General features: G+C 40.1%; 1 protein-coding gene across 3 annotated transcripts in view; it reads right to left on the bottom strand.

The window, feature by feature from the left end:
* Nucleotides 1-20,535, bottom strand: part of apba2b (amyloid beta (A4) precursor protein-binding, family A, member 2b) — a 55,587-nt gene that overhangs the window by 23,710 nt on the left and 11,342 nt on the right. For all 3 annotated transcript variants that reach the window (XM_047580601.1, XM_047580598.1, XM_047580600.1), the window contains exon 3: nucleotides 15,096-15,146. The gene's annotated coding sequence lies outside the window, so the exon portion shown is untranslated. The remainder of the gene's footprint in view (nucleotides 1-15,095; nucleotides 15,147-20,535) is intronic.

Raw genomic sequence — 20,535 nt, 5'->3', positions numbered from 1 at the left:
TGAACAAGGGTGCAACCGAAATATGTGCGCATGCTGCAGCTGTGCTCCACGCTGTTTCTGAAGTGACGTTAAAAATGTACCAAAGCAAGGTGAAGATCCTATCATATTTTATGTATCATGAACAATGGCATAAATAAATCCAAACCAGGACTGACACACACACCAACAAACTAAAAGCACGTTATTATTAGCTCTGCTGCATTATATCAACCCAACAACTTTTTTGTCCTGTCATCATTTTTGCCACTCTGTTGTGCCCTCCAGCTTCAATCAACAACTGCCCTCAGAGGGAAGCTTTCCCCTATTTTCCTTCACCATAATTACATTTTCCATCACCAGTAATTATACCGGTTAATTAGCTCTGCACAACCTGGCACAAACATCTCCTCTGAAACACAGATAGGAGTGCACAAACATGCAGCTTGTTGTTCCCCGAGTAGCTAAGTCAAGATTACACACAAGACACAAATACTGGGCTACAAGCAGCAGAACTAGCATGAAGGGTAGGGACACCTGATGAAATATAGCCACACGTCTCTATAATAAAAGATTTTTTTGTTCATCATTTAAGACAGCACATAAAAGCTCAACTCAAAAGTCTCCTCATTCTTGTTAACATCTAGGAAGCCATGTACCGACTGTACCGCTTACCTGAGATCTGTAGTTCTCCTGAGCTGATATACAATAGCACCCTGATCTGTTGCAACAACGGCCCCCATCCTCCCTTTGCCCTCCCTCATGTTCTTCCTCGCTCCTCCCATCCCCCACATGCTGCTACACAGCATGCACCTCTGACTCCACCCTCCCTTTTCCTTCACATTATTTCCCCGCACCGTGTTGTGTGAGCTCAGCCACGCCTCATCCACATCCCCGGAGCTAAGGGTAAGGACTGGTAACTATGGGTAACAGCATCCCCTGGGGACCGATACCCTCTGACCTCATCTCTGTGCTTCCTGGATGCACAAGTTCTCTTTGTTTGGGGCAGCAGTGCCTGTTGTGGGGTAGCAGACTGTTGCTGTGTTTTTTGTTCCATTTTCTTCTCTTTTTTACATTGTTCCCACGTGCACTACAATTGCCATGTAATTTTGAAAATCCTGCAAGTCCCAAGCCATGTGGCTTTTCCCAAATCTGCTTTGTCCTGCGTATATTTGAGATTTCACTGTGTTTATTCAATTTGCATGCATTTGTACATGAATAGTAATGCCATCATAACAAGACGCACAGGGGATTTGTCCACCTGCTTAGTACCGTTAGGACAGAATTCGAATGAATTATGGAACGCACTACAGCTATGCTTATTCACAGATGACACATTTTAGTATTGCTCTTTTAAAATCGTTGTTTATCTTTTGGGGATTTTACCAAAAAGCCCTACAACCCTATCCTGTAGTTATTTAGTCATTTCTTTTTGCTTTTTTATCTCACAAAGGTCTTTTCACACTCACTGAACCTGTAAAGTTTTGAGAATGGTCTCGTGTATGAGCCTCACAGCATTTGTCATAACAAATCAATACAACTAGTGAGAAGTGATGCGTACATATCAGAAGCAGATGAGGAAAACATGTGTTCAATGGCACCTTATACACTTTCAGGTGTGTCAGGCCACGGTGGTTCAGTAGTTAGCACTGATGCCGCGCAGCATGAAGGTTTGGCGTTCTTGCTGGGTGGAGTTTGCATATTCTCCCTGTGTCTGCGTGGGTTTTCTCTGGATACTCCAGTGTCCTCACACCATCCAAAGACATGCTCATTAGGTTGATTGGTGACTCTAAATTGACCCTTAGTGTGAGTGTGGTTGTTTGTCTCTGTGTTAGCCCTGTGATAGACTGGTAACCTGTCCAGGTTGTACCCCGCCTCTCGCCTGATGACAGCTGGGATAGGCTCCAGCAACCCCCACAATCCACTGAGGATTAAGCGGTAGCAGAAGATGAGATGAGTCCTCACTTCCTTGCATTGGCCAAACAGACGCTAACCCTGCTAACCTGTTCTGTTGTTCATCTTCATACAGTTTATGGGGGAAACAGGAAGAGCTACTATTAGTTGTGAGAATCTAGAAAGGCCCGGCCTCTTGTGAATCAAGTCATCTATACTTTATTCATTGTGGGCCATCATTTGTATATTCCAGTGTTAAAATGAGATTAAGATGTAGAATAAAAATAGGCTTCTGTGTGACCTTTTTCGTTTACTTACGTCAAATCTGTTTCTCTTCTCGTTCACTGGCTCTCTAAGAGCCAATGAGAGTGATATTTCAGATCAGCTGATTGTGCCACTAGTTCAACATGCTACATTGGTTGACAATTCATAGAGGGATATCTGACTAGTGCTCATGGTGTGGGATAAAATTAGAGCCCCAGACACCGGCCAACAGCCAACACTGACAAAAGGCTAACAATCGGCTTGTTGTGTCATGGCATTTACGAAAAGTGAAGCAGCACCTTCCACTTTTGTCACAGGTATCCTATATTGGCTTTGACTGTGCATCTTGGCATCTTGTCATATCACAAATAACAGTTATGGCACAAACTGACTGATTAACTTTGACACTGCATTTCTTCTGGGGGTGATTTTATGTTCTTCAAACTCCTTGTTTTATCTAAGCTGTTGACAAGCTGAATAAAATTGATCCTTAAGGCAGTTTTAGAGCCGGCAGAACTTTGGTTTGACTCACAGTTAAAGACTTAAACCACCACAACGTCCCATTCTTCAAGAACTATGATACATAGAAATATAGTGTTAACATGTTTATGTGTCTAAACAACAAGACATCTAAATTTAAATCTAAAAAGTTTGAAAGACAGAGTGTCCCTGTCCCTGTCTTATGCCCAATGCATGCAGCAATATGCTCCAGTATGGCTGAAGAAAACAACTCAGTGGCTGGAGCCAAAACAAATCAAAATCCAACCAGCTCCATCAGTGTGCACTCACGTCTATATCCCACCTGCACACTCACACACACACAGGCACACATGCTCTTAAATGTATGCACCCATTCAAGCGGTTACCTTGATCACTAAAAGAGGTTTGGCACACACATGCAGACTAACTCAACGCACCGAACGGCAGCGCACCAGGCCTGCCTGCAATATCCCATTTGTCTGTTTTGACCTGCAGCTGGGGACCACTTGTGAAGAGCTGTCTCCACAGAGAGATCCATTCATGCATTCCACAAAACACTACAGCAGACTAAAGCTTTAAATCACCCTCTGACACGCCTCTTATCTGGCATCTCTTAAAGGTGTGCATATGCATGTGTGGTTGACAATAATGTACGTGTGTGCCTAAAAACAGGGCTGAGGAACAGACACAGGCCAAGAGAAGCAGTCCGAAAGCAGCAGATGGTTTGGTCAGAGTGTGGGCCTTGAGAATACTAATGCCTTTCTGTCATTGAATTCTAAGTTGTGACCTCTGATCACACCAGCAAATTAGGCAGACAGTCAGGCTTCGATAGGGAAGAGGCACGACAGAAAAGAAGAAAGAAGTAAGAAAGAAGCATAAAAACTGAAGATTATCTGACAAACTGTGACACAGCTTTTTAAATCTTCTTTAAGAAGAAATAGCTGCACTGAAGTTGTTAGGATATGACTGATTAGGCTGGGAGACTGATCAAAATCAATGAGGCATTAAACCGTGAGACCTCCAGCATTCAGATAAAAACAAATTCACCATTTTAGTTTCTCAGTAAAACAGTGGTTCCTCTGTTTCTTTTTAACCTTGAGGAGTAAAAATATTAAACTTTGCTTCATATGATTAATTCGGGTCATATTTTAATTATAAACCGAGTTAATGAATAATTTAAATGGCAACTCAGACCCTGGCTGAAAAGACAAAATGCATGGCTCTAGATCAACATTAATTGAACTAAACACTAATTTTACTCGCAACGCAGACGTGAGTGTGCATGTAGTCCACTGCAGATTGTTTTTTACATATTTAACATCACATGCAAATATTAGAAAATACGTGTTAATGTGTTGTGACATTGTTTGTTTTATGGATGTTATGTAATTTAATTGTTGAAAGTGATTCATTCAGGCCCACTCAATTAGAAAATTCTTGATCCAAACTATTTTTTTGTTGAAACAAACTGCTGCTTTGATCATTTTAGTCACTAATTGGAAATTAATTTCAAAAGCCTCATTTGCTGCAGGCTCAGCTGTTTAGGAACCACAAGTGTCATCAAAATGGAACTGTTTGTGGAGGTGGAGGAGATGGCATCGAGGCAGCAGCTTACTCAGAACGTGTAGCGTCATGGTCTCTCTGGTTTATTTTAATACCACTGCATCCTACTATCAAAAGGTCACTGCACATTAGGCCACAGTGGGAAGCAGCCAAACACTCAAAGCTGAATCAGTGTCTTTTTAAAGTTGCTCACAGACCAGAGTCTCTCTCTCTCTCTCACTCTCACTCCATCTTGATTTAAGTTTTTTTCTGATGTTTAGTTGCCCTGCAGTACATGGTTTTGAACTTTCATCATCACTATCTTTAAAAAACCTAAATATTTTCTGCACCACCATAGACCAGCCATCCGGTTTACCCACTACACACACACTATCTTTACTGCCTTTTTGAGAACAGACAAAGCCAGTCGCCTTGGCCATTTCAGTACATTGTGAACTATTTATTATTGAATTATTATTACAAACTATTTTGGTCAATTACAAATAAGGTCCACAATAAATCCAGCACAGCCATCATGCACTCTCTTTTATTTTATTAAATGAATAAAGCTATTAGTTCATAGTTTCTTTATAGGAAATCAGATTTGTTAAGTTACAAGAAACAGTTTGACATACTGAGAGTCACGTACGATGGGAAGAATCAGAATTTCTGAGACAAACTCTGTGGTCCATGAAATCACCACTGCTGCCATTTGTCATTCATCTGTCATCCTTATTAGGGTCAGTTCTGATTCTCAGTGTGATCTGATAAACATTTCACAGTGTGACATTAAAATGCCCTTACAACACTTCCACATTCTTAAACACATGTAGATAAACTGTGCCACGTTACGCAGCAGTAAATAAAGAACAGAAGTACTATCAGAGAGACTCAGCGCTAGAAAATGAGTTTTTTCCTCGGCTGTCTCATTGATATTCAGAATTTGTTCTTGTCACAGTCTCCCACTCACTTCAAAATGAAAACGAGAGAGAGATATGTGGGAGACGGGTGGAGAAGGAAAGCACTTGGACTTGGTGAGCAGCAGGAATGGCGCAGGACCACAGAAAGCATCGTTTCGCTCCCCCGTCATTCTGCCAGCCAATGTCCATTTTGCTACTTCTAGCACAACAGCACAGACACACCCTCCTCCTTCACCCTTGACTGTTACCATGGTAACTCTTTGTTTTCCAGCACAGTCTCTCTCGAGGAGGATTGTCTCGGCCAATCATCACATAAACCCTTTTACTGAATAAACACACAGGCACACACAGTATTCAAACAATTCCACTGTGTGGATATAGCCTTTGTTTAGGATTTTTGCAAACACAAGATTCTGCAGTACTTCTAGCGCAGACTGCGTTAGGTAAATCTTCCCCATCGCAACATATGAAGGTAGAGTGAACCCACCTGAGGGGAATTTTGCTTTTTGGGTGAACCAACATCAAAGCTACAAGAACACAAGCAACAAGCCTCCATTACAGATTCACAGCGATGCAAAAAAGCATCCAGGACAAGACCTAAGGGGCAGACAAAGACACAAATAGACAATACTAAAACGGTAAAGACTGCATGCTAAATTAGCAGATAAGCATATGGCAACACAATAAAACCAAGGTGGTGAACGTGATACCGATTGTAATGCAATTTTGAGCTTGTTAGAATAATGCTCAAAGCGCTTCCGAGTACAACCACTTCTGGTTTTATGACTGGTATTTTCCCGAGGTGATTTAATTGCACCAGTGGGAGGAGAGGATAGGGGGTGTTGCTGTGTCAATCCAGCTGCATACTGCAGTCTCATGCGGTTTACTGCAGCTCACCTGCTCAAAAGGCCGGCAGGTCCATGCAGCCGTGTCCCAGTGAGGTAATCTGACGCACCAGATGGTCTGTTACACAAGACCAGAGAGGTCGACCTTGAAACACTTTGGAAAAATGCAGGTCCGTTCAAAATATGCTTGGCAATTTACCGAGCTAGCCGTATTTTCTCATAGGATTCTGATCAGCCTAAGCCACTGTGGTTTAGCATATATTGGAGTTTGAGAGCTACATTTCCCCTACAGCAGCATTTCCTACAGCTGGGTCAATACACAAGCACTGATGGGAGCAGACTGTTACAAAAGGACCACAGAAATGTATGTTTATGTGCAAATGAAGCAATCTCTGCACGTAAAACTATTCAGACAAACTTGAAATTTTTATCTTCCAATGTCAAATTTTAGTTTCTTCTAAAATGCAGGTTCTGTATTTAAATAGCTGCTAGATTTCTTGCTGTAGTCTTATAGCATGCAAGAAACAGTTTTAACAACACACAAGCTGATATACACTCACTTCACGGCCACTTTATTAGGGTTAGTTAGGCATAGTTTTGGTCCATATATTGGTCCAAATTGACATGATGGCATCACACAGTTGCTGTAGATTTTTCGGCTGCACATCTATGATGTGAATCACCTGTTCCACCACATCCCAAAGGTGTTTTATCTATTGGATTGAGATCTGGTGATTGTGGAGGCCTTTGGAGTACAGTGAACTCATTGTCATGTTCAAGAAACCAGTTTGAGATGATATGAGCTTTGTGACATGGTGCATTATCCTGCTGGAAGTAGCCGTCAGAAGATGGTTCACTGTGGTCATAAAGGGATGGACATGGTCAGCAACAATACTCAGGTAGGCTGTGGCATTTAAACCATGCTCAGTTTATACTAAGGGGCCCAAAGTGTGCCAAGAAAATATCCCCCACACCATTACACCACCACCACCAGCCGTTGATACAAGGCAGGATGGATCCATGCTTTCATGTTGTTTACGCCAAATTCTGACCCTGACATCTGAATGTCACAGCTGAAATCGAGACTCATCCGACCAGGCAACGTTTTTCCAATCTTCTATTGTGAACTGTTCTCAGTTTCCTGTTCTTAGATGACAGGAGTGGCCCCCTGTGTGGTCTTCTGCTGCTGTAGCCCATCTTCTTCATGGTTGGACGTGTTGTGCGTTCAGTGATGGTATTCTGCATTCCTTGGTGGTAATGAGTGGTTATTTGAGTTACTGTTGCCTTTCTATCATCTCCAACCAGTCTGCCCATTCTGCTCTGACTTCTCACATCAACAAGGCATTTTTGTCCACACACCTGCTGCTCAGTGGATATTTTCTCTTTTTCAGACCATCCTCTGTAAACCCTAGAGATGGTTGTGTATGAAAATCCCAGTAGATCAGTAGTTTCTGAAATATTCAGACCAGCCCGTCTGGCACCAACAACCATACCACGTTCAAAGTCACTTAAATCCTCTTTCTGCCCCATTCTGATGCTCGGTTTGAACTTCAGCAAGTTGTTTTGATCACCTCTACATGACTAAATGCATTGATTGGCTGATTAGCTATTTGTGTTAACAAGCAATTGAACAGGTGTACCTAATAAAGAGGCCTGAGAGAAAACATTAGGTTGATATAGTAATTATAATTCTATGCACATACACACACACACCAGGAGAACAACACACGTGGTTGTTGTTCACTTGAAAACCAGTTGCCTTAAAATACTAAATGCAAGAAAACTATCACTCAGCTCAATGGACCTCTGTACAGTATGTGGCCTGACCAGGTGGCACATAAGTTTACTCTTGGTTTACTTGGTCTAAAATTTAAGAAAGAAAACACAAAACGCTCCTAAGATTGCCTGGTGACAAGTTGAGCTTGTGGAGAGCTAAGCACAGCTAAATGGTCCCACAATTTCACAGGGTTTAATTGAAGCGATCAACGGGGTTTGGTAGCTGATGAGAGTGAATGAGTGATAGGAAGAGAGCAAGAAAGAACCATTAAGTTATTAAAATATGTAAAATTATGGACTTGACAGCCTTGACATCACACCTACACTCATTCATGGTTTGGACAGCGACCACTGCACACACATTACCAGCAAGGAAAACGTTTGGTTTTGGATATAATGAGAAATCCTCCCACACTGCTCTCTCCCAACAAGGCTGAAATCTGACAGCAAAAATAAATGGTTATTAATCTAAACCTCAAAAAGAGAAGATGAGTTGATAAAGATTATGGAGATGCTGCTAATTAAAATCTATGGCTGGAATATGCAGGATAAAAAAAGACATTTTTTTTTTTTTTTTAGTTTGAAACAGGATTTGTTATATTTATGTAAAAGCTCTATCCAAAACAGGATAGAAAATGAGGACATACGCTGAAAATAACAGCGAGGTGCATTTTTATAAAACATGTCTGCCGGTGGTGAGGATAAACGATGCAATCATATATCATTTTAATTAGGAAAAGCATAGCAGAGGCTGAAATATTTGCTTGTTTGAAATATTCAAAAAAGTAGAAATAAATAAATACTGTAAAGTAAATTAAATCTTGAGTTTTGCACCGAACATATGTGGTAAATCACACTAAACATGAAGATATTCATCCATTTGCTACACCAACCTGTCATTCCTCCTGAAGTGTCACTAACAGTGTGAAGAGATGAAGGTGAGAATTGCTCCCTGGCTGAGACAATACACCACCTGATCCCTCAGTTGGAGGGAGGCCTTTCATAGCTCTGCTTCCCATTGAACCCTCCCCAGAAACAGTTCTCTCCTCCGGCCTCTAATCCTCATTCTTTGTCAACTTTTAATCAACAGCAGCCATTTCTCAGCAGCCTTCTCTCCCTTGACCTCTGTCAGGTCCTTTCAAATCAGAACAACGGCAACAGCATGAAACTGCTGAGCCAGGTGATTTTCTTTTTTCGTTAATGCACGGCAATAACGGGTGTTTGACAGCTGCCTCATAATTGAATTTAAGCCGGACAATAAACTGCAGTATCAACTTTATTCTCCGAGACTCGGCTCAGATATCAAACCACGGCCAAAACAGCGTGTTCCTTCTACTCCCACAAAGCTCTCTTCCACATAGACAGAATCCTGGGGAAAATGCTAATCATATTCATTGGAAATGGTGATGGTCATTGTATTCAGTGACAGTGCAGAAAAGAGCAAGCAAATATCCCCTTAGCTTGTTGAGAGACAGACTGCCTGAGCCAAAACAGCGAGGCCCGCTAATGCGGTTTGGTGGCAGGGACATGAAATAAGTTCTGGGCCCGGTCAATCACACTCACCCTCTGGGGAGGAAACAGGAGGAAAATATTCATCAGCTTTCACATTTCTCACAAATGAATACACACAAATACACATTCTGTAGTGCGCTCTCTTTCAGGCCTTGCTTGCGTCTTTCCACATCCATGCACAGTTAGGTTACATGCATTCAAGAATGAAATGCCTTGAAAACCACACACTAAAGCCGTGACTATAATTAACTGCAAGCTGAAAGCGAAGCATGCTTGTTGCTCAGACTTCAAGTGATGCAGGGGAGGAAACAGCACGGTTGACTGTTTTACCTTTCATTGCTTTGCATTGATTCTAACCCAACCCGCACGCCTGCACATCCAGAGAGGGACCATGAAAGCACGCTGCTAAGCTTTGTGTGAGTTTTTATTTGGTTCCTGTATCATAGCCGGCCAGCAGAGAGGCGGAGGATTAATCACTGAGACGGCGACTGTTCAGCCACATGCAGAAGGACTACTCCTGATAGAACAAAAGACAGGCGGACAGACAGAAAGAGGCTTGTTTTTTATTATTATCAGTCCAGTCCCGTAATGCACTGACATTTTGCTTATCTAAGTGCGTGTGTATTTGTACCTCCACCCTGTATGCGTGCCAGTCGACAGTGTCTCGAGTTCGTCGCATCTGATGTCTGTGTGTGCATGTTGTGTGTGAAACTGTCACATCAATCCTCCTGAAGCAGTAGCGGTTTCAGCGGGGTGTCACACCTCTCAGCATCTTCTATGCTTTACTGAACCCAAGGGAATTACACAAAGTCAAGCTGGAAGATTGAAATCTGGCCACCACCACTCCACAAACACAACATACATGCCCCACGAGATGCTCTCCACATTCCACAGCAATTGCACTTTTACACATTCAAACTTCAAACAATGACAACATCTATTCACATGTGTTTTTTATGATTCTTCTTAAGCGCATTTACTACTGAGAGACAGGGAAGCCAATGCGTGAGTTTCTCCTTATAAACTATAAAGCTATGCTAATGAGGTTAGGGAATCTTTTCACATGTGAAAGCTTGAAGAAAACAAGGAGACAATAATCACAGCAGCAAGTGCAGCTTGACAGAGGAGGCAGGCCTGCTATGTAATAATGTATGATCCAAAGCTATTTTAAGATTGCGGTTTGCTAAACCTAGATTTCTTTAGGGAAATCTTCCTCACATTGCTCAGTGGAAACTGTGCCAAGCAGGAATACAGTCAGTGCCTCTGTTTGGTAATGAGTTTGGCTCTGGCTCAGTATTATATGTCGACATTTAGGGAGAGCATGTTTCAGTTCACGTTTGGAGTTGGTGCGACGTGTCTGCTCCTGTTTGTCCCGTTTTAAGTCACTAGCACAAAGCAGACTTGATCACAGCTGTCTTTAACTATGGCTCTTTTTTTTTTATTCTCAACGAAATCAAAAAAGTGGATAATACATCAAGATCAAATACGCAGTTAAGGGTTTTACATCATTTTATGATTATTGAATACAAGATAATAAACCTTGAAAGGTCGAAATCACAAAATGTGCACATTAAATGTTACAATAAATTAGGGTTTAATGTGCCATGAATATGAGTGAAACTCTGAAAGAAGCCAACTAGGAACAGAACAGAGCTGTGACCACGCTTTGATGGGCTATTTTATGTGACTGGGAGAGTACCAAGTACATTTTGGAATTTTCCATAGCCACCTGATTGTATTAAATTATTGAGAGACAACTAAGAAAGCTAAATAGCTGCTTATTTCTCAGTTTAGTTGCTGTAAAAATGGGTTTAAATCCCAGTGGCAGTTGTAACAGAACAAATATATTTAAGCTGATATTCAAGTTTGCAATAATTATTTTCCTCATGTGACTTGTTTGTCATATAAAAAATGTTTATATGTGGCTTAACATAGAGAAAGTAAGAAACCATCACAACTGAGAAGCTTGTAAACAAGTCTAAATGACATGAGATAATAATTAAAATGACTGCCAGTAATTCTTTAGTCATTTCACTAACTGTATTATTAATGTTGCAGCTCCAGTTGCAAGTATCCAATAATTATCATAATTGATTAATTTGTTGAATTAATTTAGATTTGGATTTGTTAGTCATAAAACAGTGAACCCCTTCGGAACGATCTGTTTTCTTTTCTTGTTATGAAATGTGACTGATCAAACAAGACAACAATCATCACATTTTGTGTCAAGAAAAATCTATTTTACACTGAATGACAGATTAAACTTATTTTAAGTCAAACAAGCACCTCTGCTGCACTGATACACAGTGTTCGGGAGGTATGTTGAGTCATTCTTCCTGACAAAACCATCAGTTCAGTCATAGTCTGAAGATGGAAATGCTTCACTTATGTGGTACTGTTCTACTTTCATGGTGGTTGAAAGGCCTTAGAATGTTTCTCATTCACACACTGATGGCTACAGAGCTCGCCCAAGGACACTTGCGGAGGTGGCCGGGGATCAAACCGTCAACGCTATGATTGGTGGACAACCTGGGCAACAGCTGCCCTGTCTGATGTCAACTGTTATATTATATTCCTGCACATTTATAGTTAAATGAGCCAAAGAAATTGCCACTAGAGTTTTGTGATTCATTTCTTTCCCAATTCATGTCACATTTTCTGCAAGTGAGCTGGGTGTGGTAGATTTATTTTTTTTTGTCACTATATAAATAAAATTTAATTGAAATGTCACCTAGTTAAAATCAATGTATACAGATAAGGTTTCCAGTGAAGCCACTGGTTTATAGTAATATTCATATTCTTAAAAGCTGGTTTTATAAATTTGTGAGTCATAAAACATAATAAATAAATTCAATAAATGTTTAAAGAAGGGAAACAAAGGGGATATGAACTATGGGAGGACTATACCTTCATTATCGATGTTTATGTTCCACTGGCACATACAAAGTGGTAATTTGGGGGAACTGTCAGGCTTTTATTACTATATAAAAAGGTCAGATCAGAGGAGAAATAAATCAATGTAAGGATGGCAGCTTGTAGATACATTGCCTCCATCATTCCAATGTGGTGTTCTGAGTACTAATTTCAATGTCCCTGGGGATGGAGCCAGGGATCATTAGAGACAGCAAGGACACAGAGCTGGCTGACCAACACAAGCTAACAGCAGCACTGATCCCATGATGACAGAAATCTGGATTATAGCAGCTCTTATGTGAATCCCCTACATCACATGACTCTGGTCTCTTTGCTACAGTTTGAAACGACACTAGAGACTCTGCAGTCGCTAAAACTACTCAAAGTTCACTAGCTGAGGTTTCTCTGAGCGTGGCACTGAATCACCAAATGCTGCTTTCAATATTCTGTATCTGACCATGCACTCTGACCTCCTCTTATCGGTCTTCAGGACTGAATGAAGTAGTCACACCATTAAAAGCACTTCTTGTTCATATCTGTGATCACTCTCGAGGAGAGCACATCATTACTCCTTTGATAGATAATATTCAGTATTCTGCTTTTCTAATGGGATTCACTGGCCTTGTCCACATAATTGACTATTTCATGGGCAGCTACTGCCTGCTGGACTGGCTTTGTTGAGAATCCCAATGGTTATATTTTCTGGTGAAACTTCCCATTAAATTGTTTGTCACCTTTTTCACTTTCATTACAGCATTTGGATAGTGTTGAAATGGCAAAGAGCATCTAAACTGTAACGATTCGCTAATTAATTAGAAAATGTGTTGGCAGCTATCCTGATGCAGCATTAGCATATTTATTTCAGAACCTATACACGTGCTTAAATTTGGGCACTTGTCAAGAGAGAGTTCATGATCGTTTTTCTTGTTTCAGTCTTCCACCCACTAGGTGTCCTCAATCTCTCAGTCCACATCCAGTCTCCTATTTACCACCTGCTGCCAGGTCACCCTCTATGGGAGAAGCTGGAAGCACACTCAGAAGGTGATACAAAAAACATACAAGCAAAGGCTGGCTATCAAGAGCAGTGCATCAGGTAAGGGCTTATTTTTATTGTATCTAGATTGTCTTTACACATTTTGTCTTGTTGTCTTGATTTTGCTTGTATTTGGTGCAGCTGATCCATTTAAACTTTCTTTGGTCAAAGCTGTAAAGTTTTACCAGGACAACACATGAGCTCAAGTTTAGAACTAATATCCGATAACTTGCATGAGGATTTTGATATTTGATATTGACGCTTTTTATTAAGCAAATATTTGCTCTTCCTTGCTCAAATAGAACATTTTATTTTCCTTATAAGCACTAATGTTTATATCTCTACATTCTGAGGATGGCTACTTTCCTTTCCTGTGTGTCATTCCCCCCTCTCTGCCTCCCATTTCCTGTCTATCTTTGCTGTGCTTTCCATTAGAGGCTTAAAAGCCCAAAAATATATTTAAAAGACACAAATTCCTTGAAAAACAACTGGAGGATGATAATAAAAATCATCATTTTTATCATCACATAGTTTATGTCTAAAATGGTTGTATGCATGCAGTGGGTTGGTGCAGTTTTTCTTCTCGGCTTTCAAAGAAGATTTCATATGGTGGTAATATCCTGTTCTGTGCTGCCAATTTAGACTAAATGCATCCAACTGTCAAGCGACGTTAGAATGCAAACATGCAAGCTATAGAGTGACTGTAGATTCTTTGAAGTATTCAGATAATTGCAATCCCTAAGAAGAGCAGAGAGAAAGATTAAGTACAGATGATTCCTCACACAGTTAACAGCATATTTGATGACAGATGTGAGTAACTTCATAGCCCAGCATTCGGTGACTTATCTGAACATTCACAGTGCGGTATCACAGAACCAGTGTACACAGTAATGATTCTTTGTCAGTCCCTTCATCTTCAAAGGATTCAATCAAAATAAGTGAAGCATGTAGACGGCAGACTGAGCACACATAACCGCACTGAACTGTCTGACTCAAATTGCAAATGCTGCCATCTTTAAAACTAGACTGAAGTTCCTTTTATGAATCTTAACAGATTTCTCAGAAATGAGCCTGACTGTGAGTACCATGCAGATGGACGGAGTCTCATTTTGAGGCGTGTTATGGAGGTAATCAAGTGTGAATATGATCCTGAGGCTGATGTAATGTGGAGGCACAGCTCCCTTAAGCTCATATTGTGGATTAGAGACTGGTACCCACAACACACAGCCCTGTCCTGTGGCTCGTTAATCCGTTCACAGAAAACAATATGGAATAAGCAGGAGGAAGTATAGATCAAGATGGTAGTGGATAGAGTGACTACAAGACTGGAGCACAATGTTGGATGTCAGGATGATACAGGGCTATATTAATTTCTCTCTCTAGGAGAATTGTGCTCTACCAGGGTGGTTGAATATTCTAGCAGAAGATTAATAAATGATTAGTTAAGACAGTGTTGAGAGAGCCTTCCAACACTTTGAATTGCTCAACTGTTCTTGCATCTTCTTCCTCCAACCATGTATAGCGTTCCAGGCTGTGCCATGATGCTGCTCCTTCACCAACACACAATTTGCCTACTCTCCGAACCCTCTCATTTTATTCCCTGCTTCTGTCTGCTTTTGTAGTTGTGCTCATAAAGAGAATGAATATCTGACTACATTAATAAATGCAAGACCTGCTACTGATTCACATTAACCATCATCTCCTCTGCCATTCAATTCAAAAGTCTACTGCAGTGAGATATTAAATTAAAACTAACTTAAAAATAATTCAAATTGCATAGTTGTTTAGGTTTGTTATGAGTCAAACAGAGGGAGAAATGGGTGAACTTTGAACACAAGATGAGCACTGGATTTCTTTGTGTGACTTTATAAGAATTCCTCCTACACTCTTCAGTGCCACTACGCAGTAACAACCTGCCACGGCACTGTAAAGATAACTTACTGATAGCTGTGAGCAGGCAGAGCAGCTCCACCGTTCGTTTCAAATGAAGACCTAAAACACAAAAGGAGAAAACTGAGCATCGGACTGACAACCCACATAAAAGAGACGTTTCAGCATGAAGACTGAGCTTTGATCTGTTTCAGCCTGCCAGAATGTGTCGACAATTAGGGATGTGATGATGATGATAAACAGGATTGTTAGGTTATAGTCGTGAGGACGTGTGCTATAGAAAATGACTGACACTGAATGCAGCATTAGTAAGGGGTCAGAGTCAGAACGGATGTTTTTGAAGTTGCATCAAGCTCGGGAGGAAAATGAGCTCTATAAAATACCATATCAGATATTATTGATATTACACTGTACATTATAAGAATATACTTATGGGAACTTAAATTGTCTTGTTATCTGGCAAACACATTTGCTGCCTTAACAACAACATTAATATTCTATTAATAATCATACATAATAGTCCCATCAGACTGAAAATGGCTCACAACTACCTCACTGGAACGGACTGGCTACATGTCGGCCTGACTGAAGGGAATATTTGATCACAATGAGACGGGTAGTATGAACCTTTGATATCCTGTTCAAAAGAAAAATATCAGGTCTCTCTGACTGAAATAAATACATTGTTTTTATGCATCTTTGCCCCACTTGTTGCAAACATCATAGCATGTGATATGCTTGAGGGCGGGATAGAAAACATGGCTCCATCTTGGTTATGTTCTGTTGAAATAATTCAGTGCTATAAATAAACTTGGGAAAAAAAGTTCTGATTATGGTTTTGAAGCACATAAAGCAATACTGTATATCTTGTCAGACTATTTTATTTAGTGTCACAGCTGGAATGTCTAATAAGAAACATTTCAGATGAGCTGAGGCTATGTTGATATAAATACAAATAAACATGGCCACTGATGTTTTTTGCATTTAATGCATGTATGTATTATGATGGCATATGTAAAGACACTAAATAAATTTTTCACACTTTACCATGCTGAGAGAAATAATGCCAAAGACAGAGGCTACCAAAGACTAAAGGCTGGCAAACCTGTAAAGAGGTTTTGCACAAGCATTTGTATTCATCTCCACAGACCCATAATCCCAGCGTCTGCTCTGAATGATACTAAAACAAGACCATGTGTGTAGTGCAGTGGCAGTGCATATGGAAGCCCTCTTTAAAACTACATTTTACAAAATATAATGTATGTGCACAAAAAAAATGAAACTGCCTAAATTTTGCAGTTTATACAAAAACAAATGTGTGAAATCACATGGTCAGATATAATCAAATTGCAACTTTGACTCTTCATTAGCTTGTTTTAAATCTGGCCCATAATGTAATGGGTGTACATTTTTTCAAGGCTGGTAGACAGTCCGAGGTTACCTCTAAAATTCATGGTGCTCTGAAGATCTGCTGGGACATTTAAAATAATCCGTGTGGGCTTCAAGCGGTGACGAATAAAAGAGTAACAGATGTAGTCATACATGTTATGTGACTGCCGTCAAAGTGATTCTGTTTATGACAAAGTGGCTGTAGAAGTGAGAAGTTTAGGTTCACTACAGTGTTTTACTGTACTTTTACTTTTACTGTTTAAGACAATATTAGTGAAATAACAAAAGTTGGATGATTAAATGTGATCTAGGAATTTGTTGGGAAGCATGCATCACATCATTTGTTACCTTAATTGCTATCCAGTTTCTTGTAGAGGTTTTATTTCTCAGTATCTGTCAAAACATGCCCCATAATGAAATCCAAATGGTGTGTTACCCTGCCGGGCTACATTTTCTCATCGTAACAGGATCTAAGTCAAGCTAAAATTAAGTGAGGTTAATATAAATCCAACTAATACTTGTATGATATGAAATACAAATTGCATCTATAAGACACACACTGGATAATTTGGGTAGAAAACAGGGAGGAGCATTTGATGTATGATCACTGCTCTATTTATTATCTTGATTAAGCACACTGAGGTTGAGGCATGGATATTAGCTCAGCTGGATTCTCCCAAACTTAGACAGCAGGGTTTTACCATCTGCCACTACCCCAAGGCCACATATCACGGCCTCACGGCCCGAGTCCCACTTGTAACAGTTTCAAGGTTGCTGTCCCCACTTAGCAGTTGGATCAAATCTGCCAGAAAACACACCAGCAGCATGCACACTGTTACTGTCAGTATGATGGCTCTTTCACGGCAAACTGGTGTTTGTGTTGGAGAAAACCAGAAGCTCAGAAAGAAGGGGGTAAGAAATAGGCACGTGGAAGATATGATGAAGACAAGAACAGCTCATCAGCCATGAGTCTCTTAGAGTGCTAATATACATGAGCAGATGTCCAGGGATTTTTGCAATAGCTGATGAAAGTGGCAGATATTCAAATATAACTTGAAAACAATAGGTGTAGCACACAAAACTGTTGATATACTCTTGGGTCCTTTATTGGTCATGGACAAACAATGAGAGAATAGAGCCATGTTGTCTTTTGAACTGCAAGCGGACACCCACTGACTCATAGCTGTAGAAATTTGTTATAAGCTATTGCTATTGAGGTATTTGTGAATGCATTGTTTTGATGTTACATGACTAACTAAAGAATGTATGCACTGACTTAAACCATGACACCTTTGACCTTTAACCTTGACTTAAGCATACCTCCAACCTCAATTTGAAAAATTCATGAAATTATTATATAGTTACAATGACCATGTCTCCCATTCAACCACTGTTGTAGATCACCATGACTCCCCTGCCCCTTGAAAACAGCCCAGAGGCTTGTACTGGTCCCACAAGTCCAATTCACACTGCAGCACACTGCAGTACTCAAGACAAAACACTCAGCACATCACACTGAGGACCAATCCAAGGGGAAAGAACAAAACCCAAGTCAGCTGCAGTCTAGGAATCTTGGTTTACTCTGTAGCCAACTGTCACCATCTCGTTATGTAAGAAACCACTGTATATGGAGATGCACACAATAAACTTAGGGAAACAACAGAACTATACTGCATAAACTCAGAAAATGTGAAGACATAGCTGAATACAAAATCTAATTTTACCATGGATTATGAGAGAACTCTTCCAAAAAATTACAAAAATGCAAATGAACCTACATAAATACCTCAGAGTCATTTGCTGTGTTTTCATTACCCCTAGAAATGTGCACAACCTAAATATCACTAATTTCTATTCTAATGGAAACGCCTAGATTTTGAAAAACCTGTCAAATATTGCTAAAACATTTTTACGCTCTAATGAGGTGGTTTTTCAGATGTATCAATGTAAAGGTTTATTGCAAAAGTGCGATGGAAACACTTTTTGTCACCAGCGTCACCAAAGATGAATTTGGGATATTGCGAGACGAGACTTTACAAGAGTTACAGCTCATTCACAAAACACCAAATTTTAGAAATATCGCTTTTATTCAGCGAAAAACTAATGGAAATGCAGCTAGTGTCTAGTACCTTGTTTAGAACAATTATCTGCAATTACATCTTTTGCAAAGTCTGCACATAGATCAATGCTGGACATGTTATTTTTCCTTGGACAACAAAATGTAGGATAGCACATTTTTAGATGGTAACACTTCTCCAGGTAACACTGTCACATGAATTGTGTCATGTTGCCTGCTGTCAATAAAGAACACTTGGCCTAAACCATCAAGAGAAATCTTGAAGGCATAAACATTCTCTCTGAAAATGTTTTCTTTGTTTTGAGATCCTCAATGTCCCACTGCACCTGGAGTGTAGCACTCTTTCAGTTTTTTGAGATTTGACTGTTTGAGTTTGGAAATAATTAACTGAAATGTTAATTGCAGTTTGCCGTGGTGAGAAGAACTCTGGCAGTTTTGGTATCATTAAACAGGCACTTAATGGTAATTACGGATAACTTCTTTATTCATGTATTCTGTTGTCCTGGCAGAATTAACAAGGATAGGTTATTGTGGGGATAACTAGTGGAGAGAGATGCTTTACGGGAGCAACAGGTCAAAACAACAATCCAACAATGCTGATGTTATCCGATGCGTGTAAAGCTATATTCATTATGAGACTTTGGCAGCCTGCCATCGTCTAAGCAATTAATGGGAAACACAAATGTGCTAATTACTTGATGTTTAATTCCATGGTTTATAAAACATTAGAAAACTGAAATCATTTCCATCATTACTGTTCAGTACCCAGAGTGGACACCATTTAAAGTCTTGTTTTGTAGTCAGAAATCAAATATCTAATATACTCTACATTACGATAGTACAGTATGTAACCAGAATCTGCAAAAAATAAATGTTGGGCATTACTTCCTTGGGAAATCAGTACGTTAGCAGAATAGTTGTTTGGTAAAATGTCTGTTGGCTGGCTAAAAAACTTGGTCAACTAATTGATGCACTTTTTTTCATTTGACGTTCCAAGAATGAAATCAACAATCATCAACAACAATCAACCATAATTTATAATCAACCATTATTTATAATTTCCTGGATGCAGTGTTTTTCAGTTGATAGATTGGTTGTACTGGTGGAAAGCCTGTGTATGCACACATACATTTCATCTCAGAGGCCATCTCCAGCAGGAAATCTAACCCCATCGGTCTCTCCCCCCTCTCTCATGCCAGCCAAAGCTTATTTGCCCTGTTCTCTTTAAAGCCTTGCATAAGCTGTTCTCTGGTTCTAACACCCGTCAACATTTTACAAGGTTGCTCGCTGCCATGCCGACGTGACCTCCTGTCCCACAGCAATAACTAAGCGTTCTTTTCTGAATTATAGACCTAAGGCACCTAAAGCTGGAATGGAAGATGTAGCACAGATAAACAAGCTGCTGACAGTCAGTTAGGATGCGCTGGCCTGTAGCTTTAAACACTTAGTTCAGTAAGCTATTGTATTTTTCCACCGATACTTTAGTCTTATCAAACAACAAGCTTCCTCAAACTGTGTATCTGATCACAACTGGGACATGATGATGGCCTGTCAACACTGACACAAGACCTCATGTTAATGTTCTCGTATTCATTCAGTTTAAACCCACGTCTATTTATTCTCTCATTAGTATTCCTGAGCTAACCTCAACACAACCTGAGACTGGGAGGTCAGCACAGACTGCTCCAATTTCAGCATGTAAGACCAAACCATAATTCGTTTTTTTGAGATTATCGCTTAAGTGCAGAACCTCTCTCCTGGCCTTTTGAAACGCCCCCTGAACTAAAATCAGGTAGGTATGAGAAACTCTTTGATGCAGAGCTTCAACAATGCAGTGCGTTTCCTATTAGTTTGTCTGGAAGTGCAGAGTCATCCAGAATGTTACCGTTTACAACCCTTATTTTTTTCTTTTTTTTCCTATTTTTAAATCAGATTGTTCGGTATGTTCTCTGCTCTTCTCCCTTTACACAAACAAATGCCCCTCAGGGGACCCTTCTGTTAAACTCCTTAAGTTTGCAGACGACA

Source organism: Mugil cephalus, chromosome 3 (genome assembly GCF_022458985.1).
Source record: "Mugil cephalus isolate CIBA_MC_2020 chromosome 3, CIBA_Mcephalus_1.1, whole genome shotgun sequence".
Classification (NCBI taxonomy): domain Eukaryota; kingdom Metazoa; phylum Chordata; class Actinopteri; order Mugiliformes; family Mugilidae; genus Mugil; species Mugil cephalus.
The sequence above is the reverse complement of the archived record's forward strand: the minus strand, read 5'-3'. Positions and strand labels throughout refer to the sequence as shown.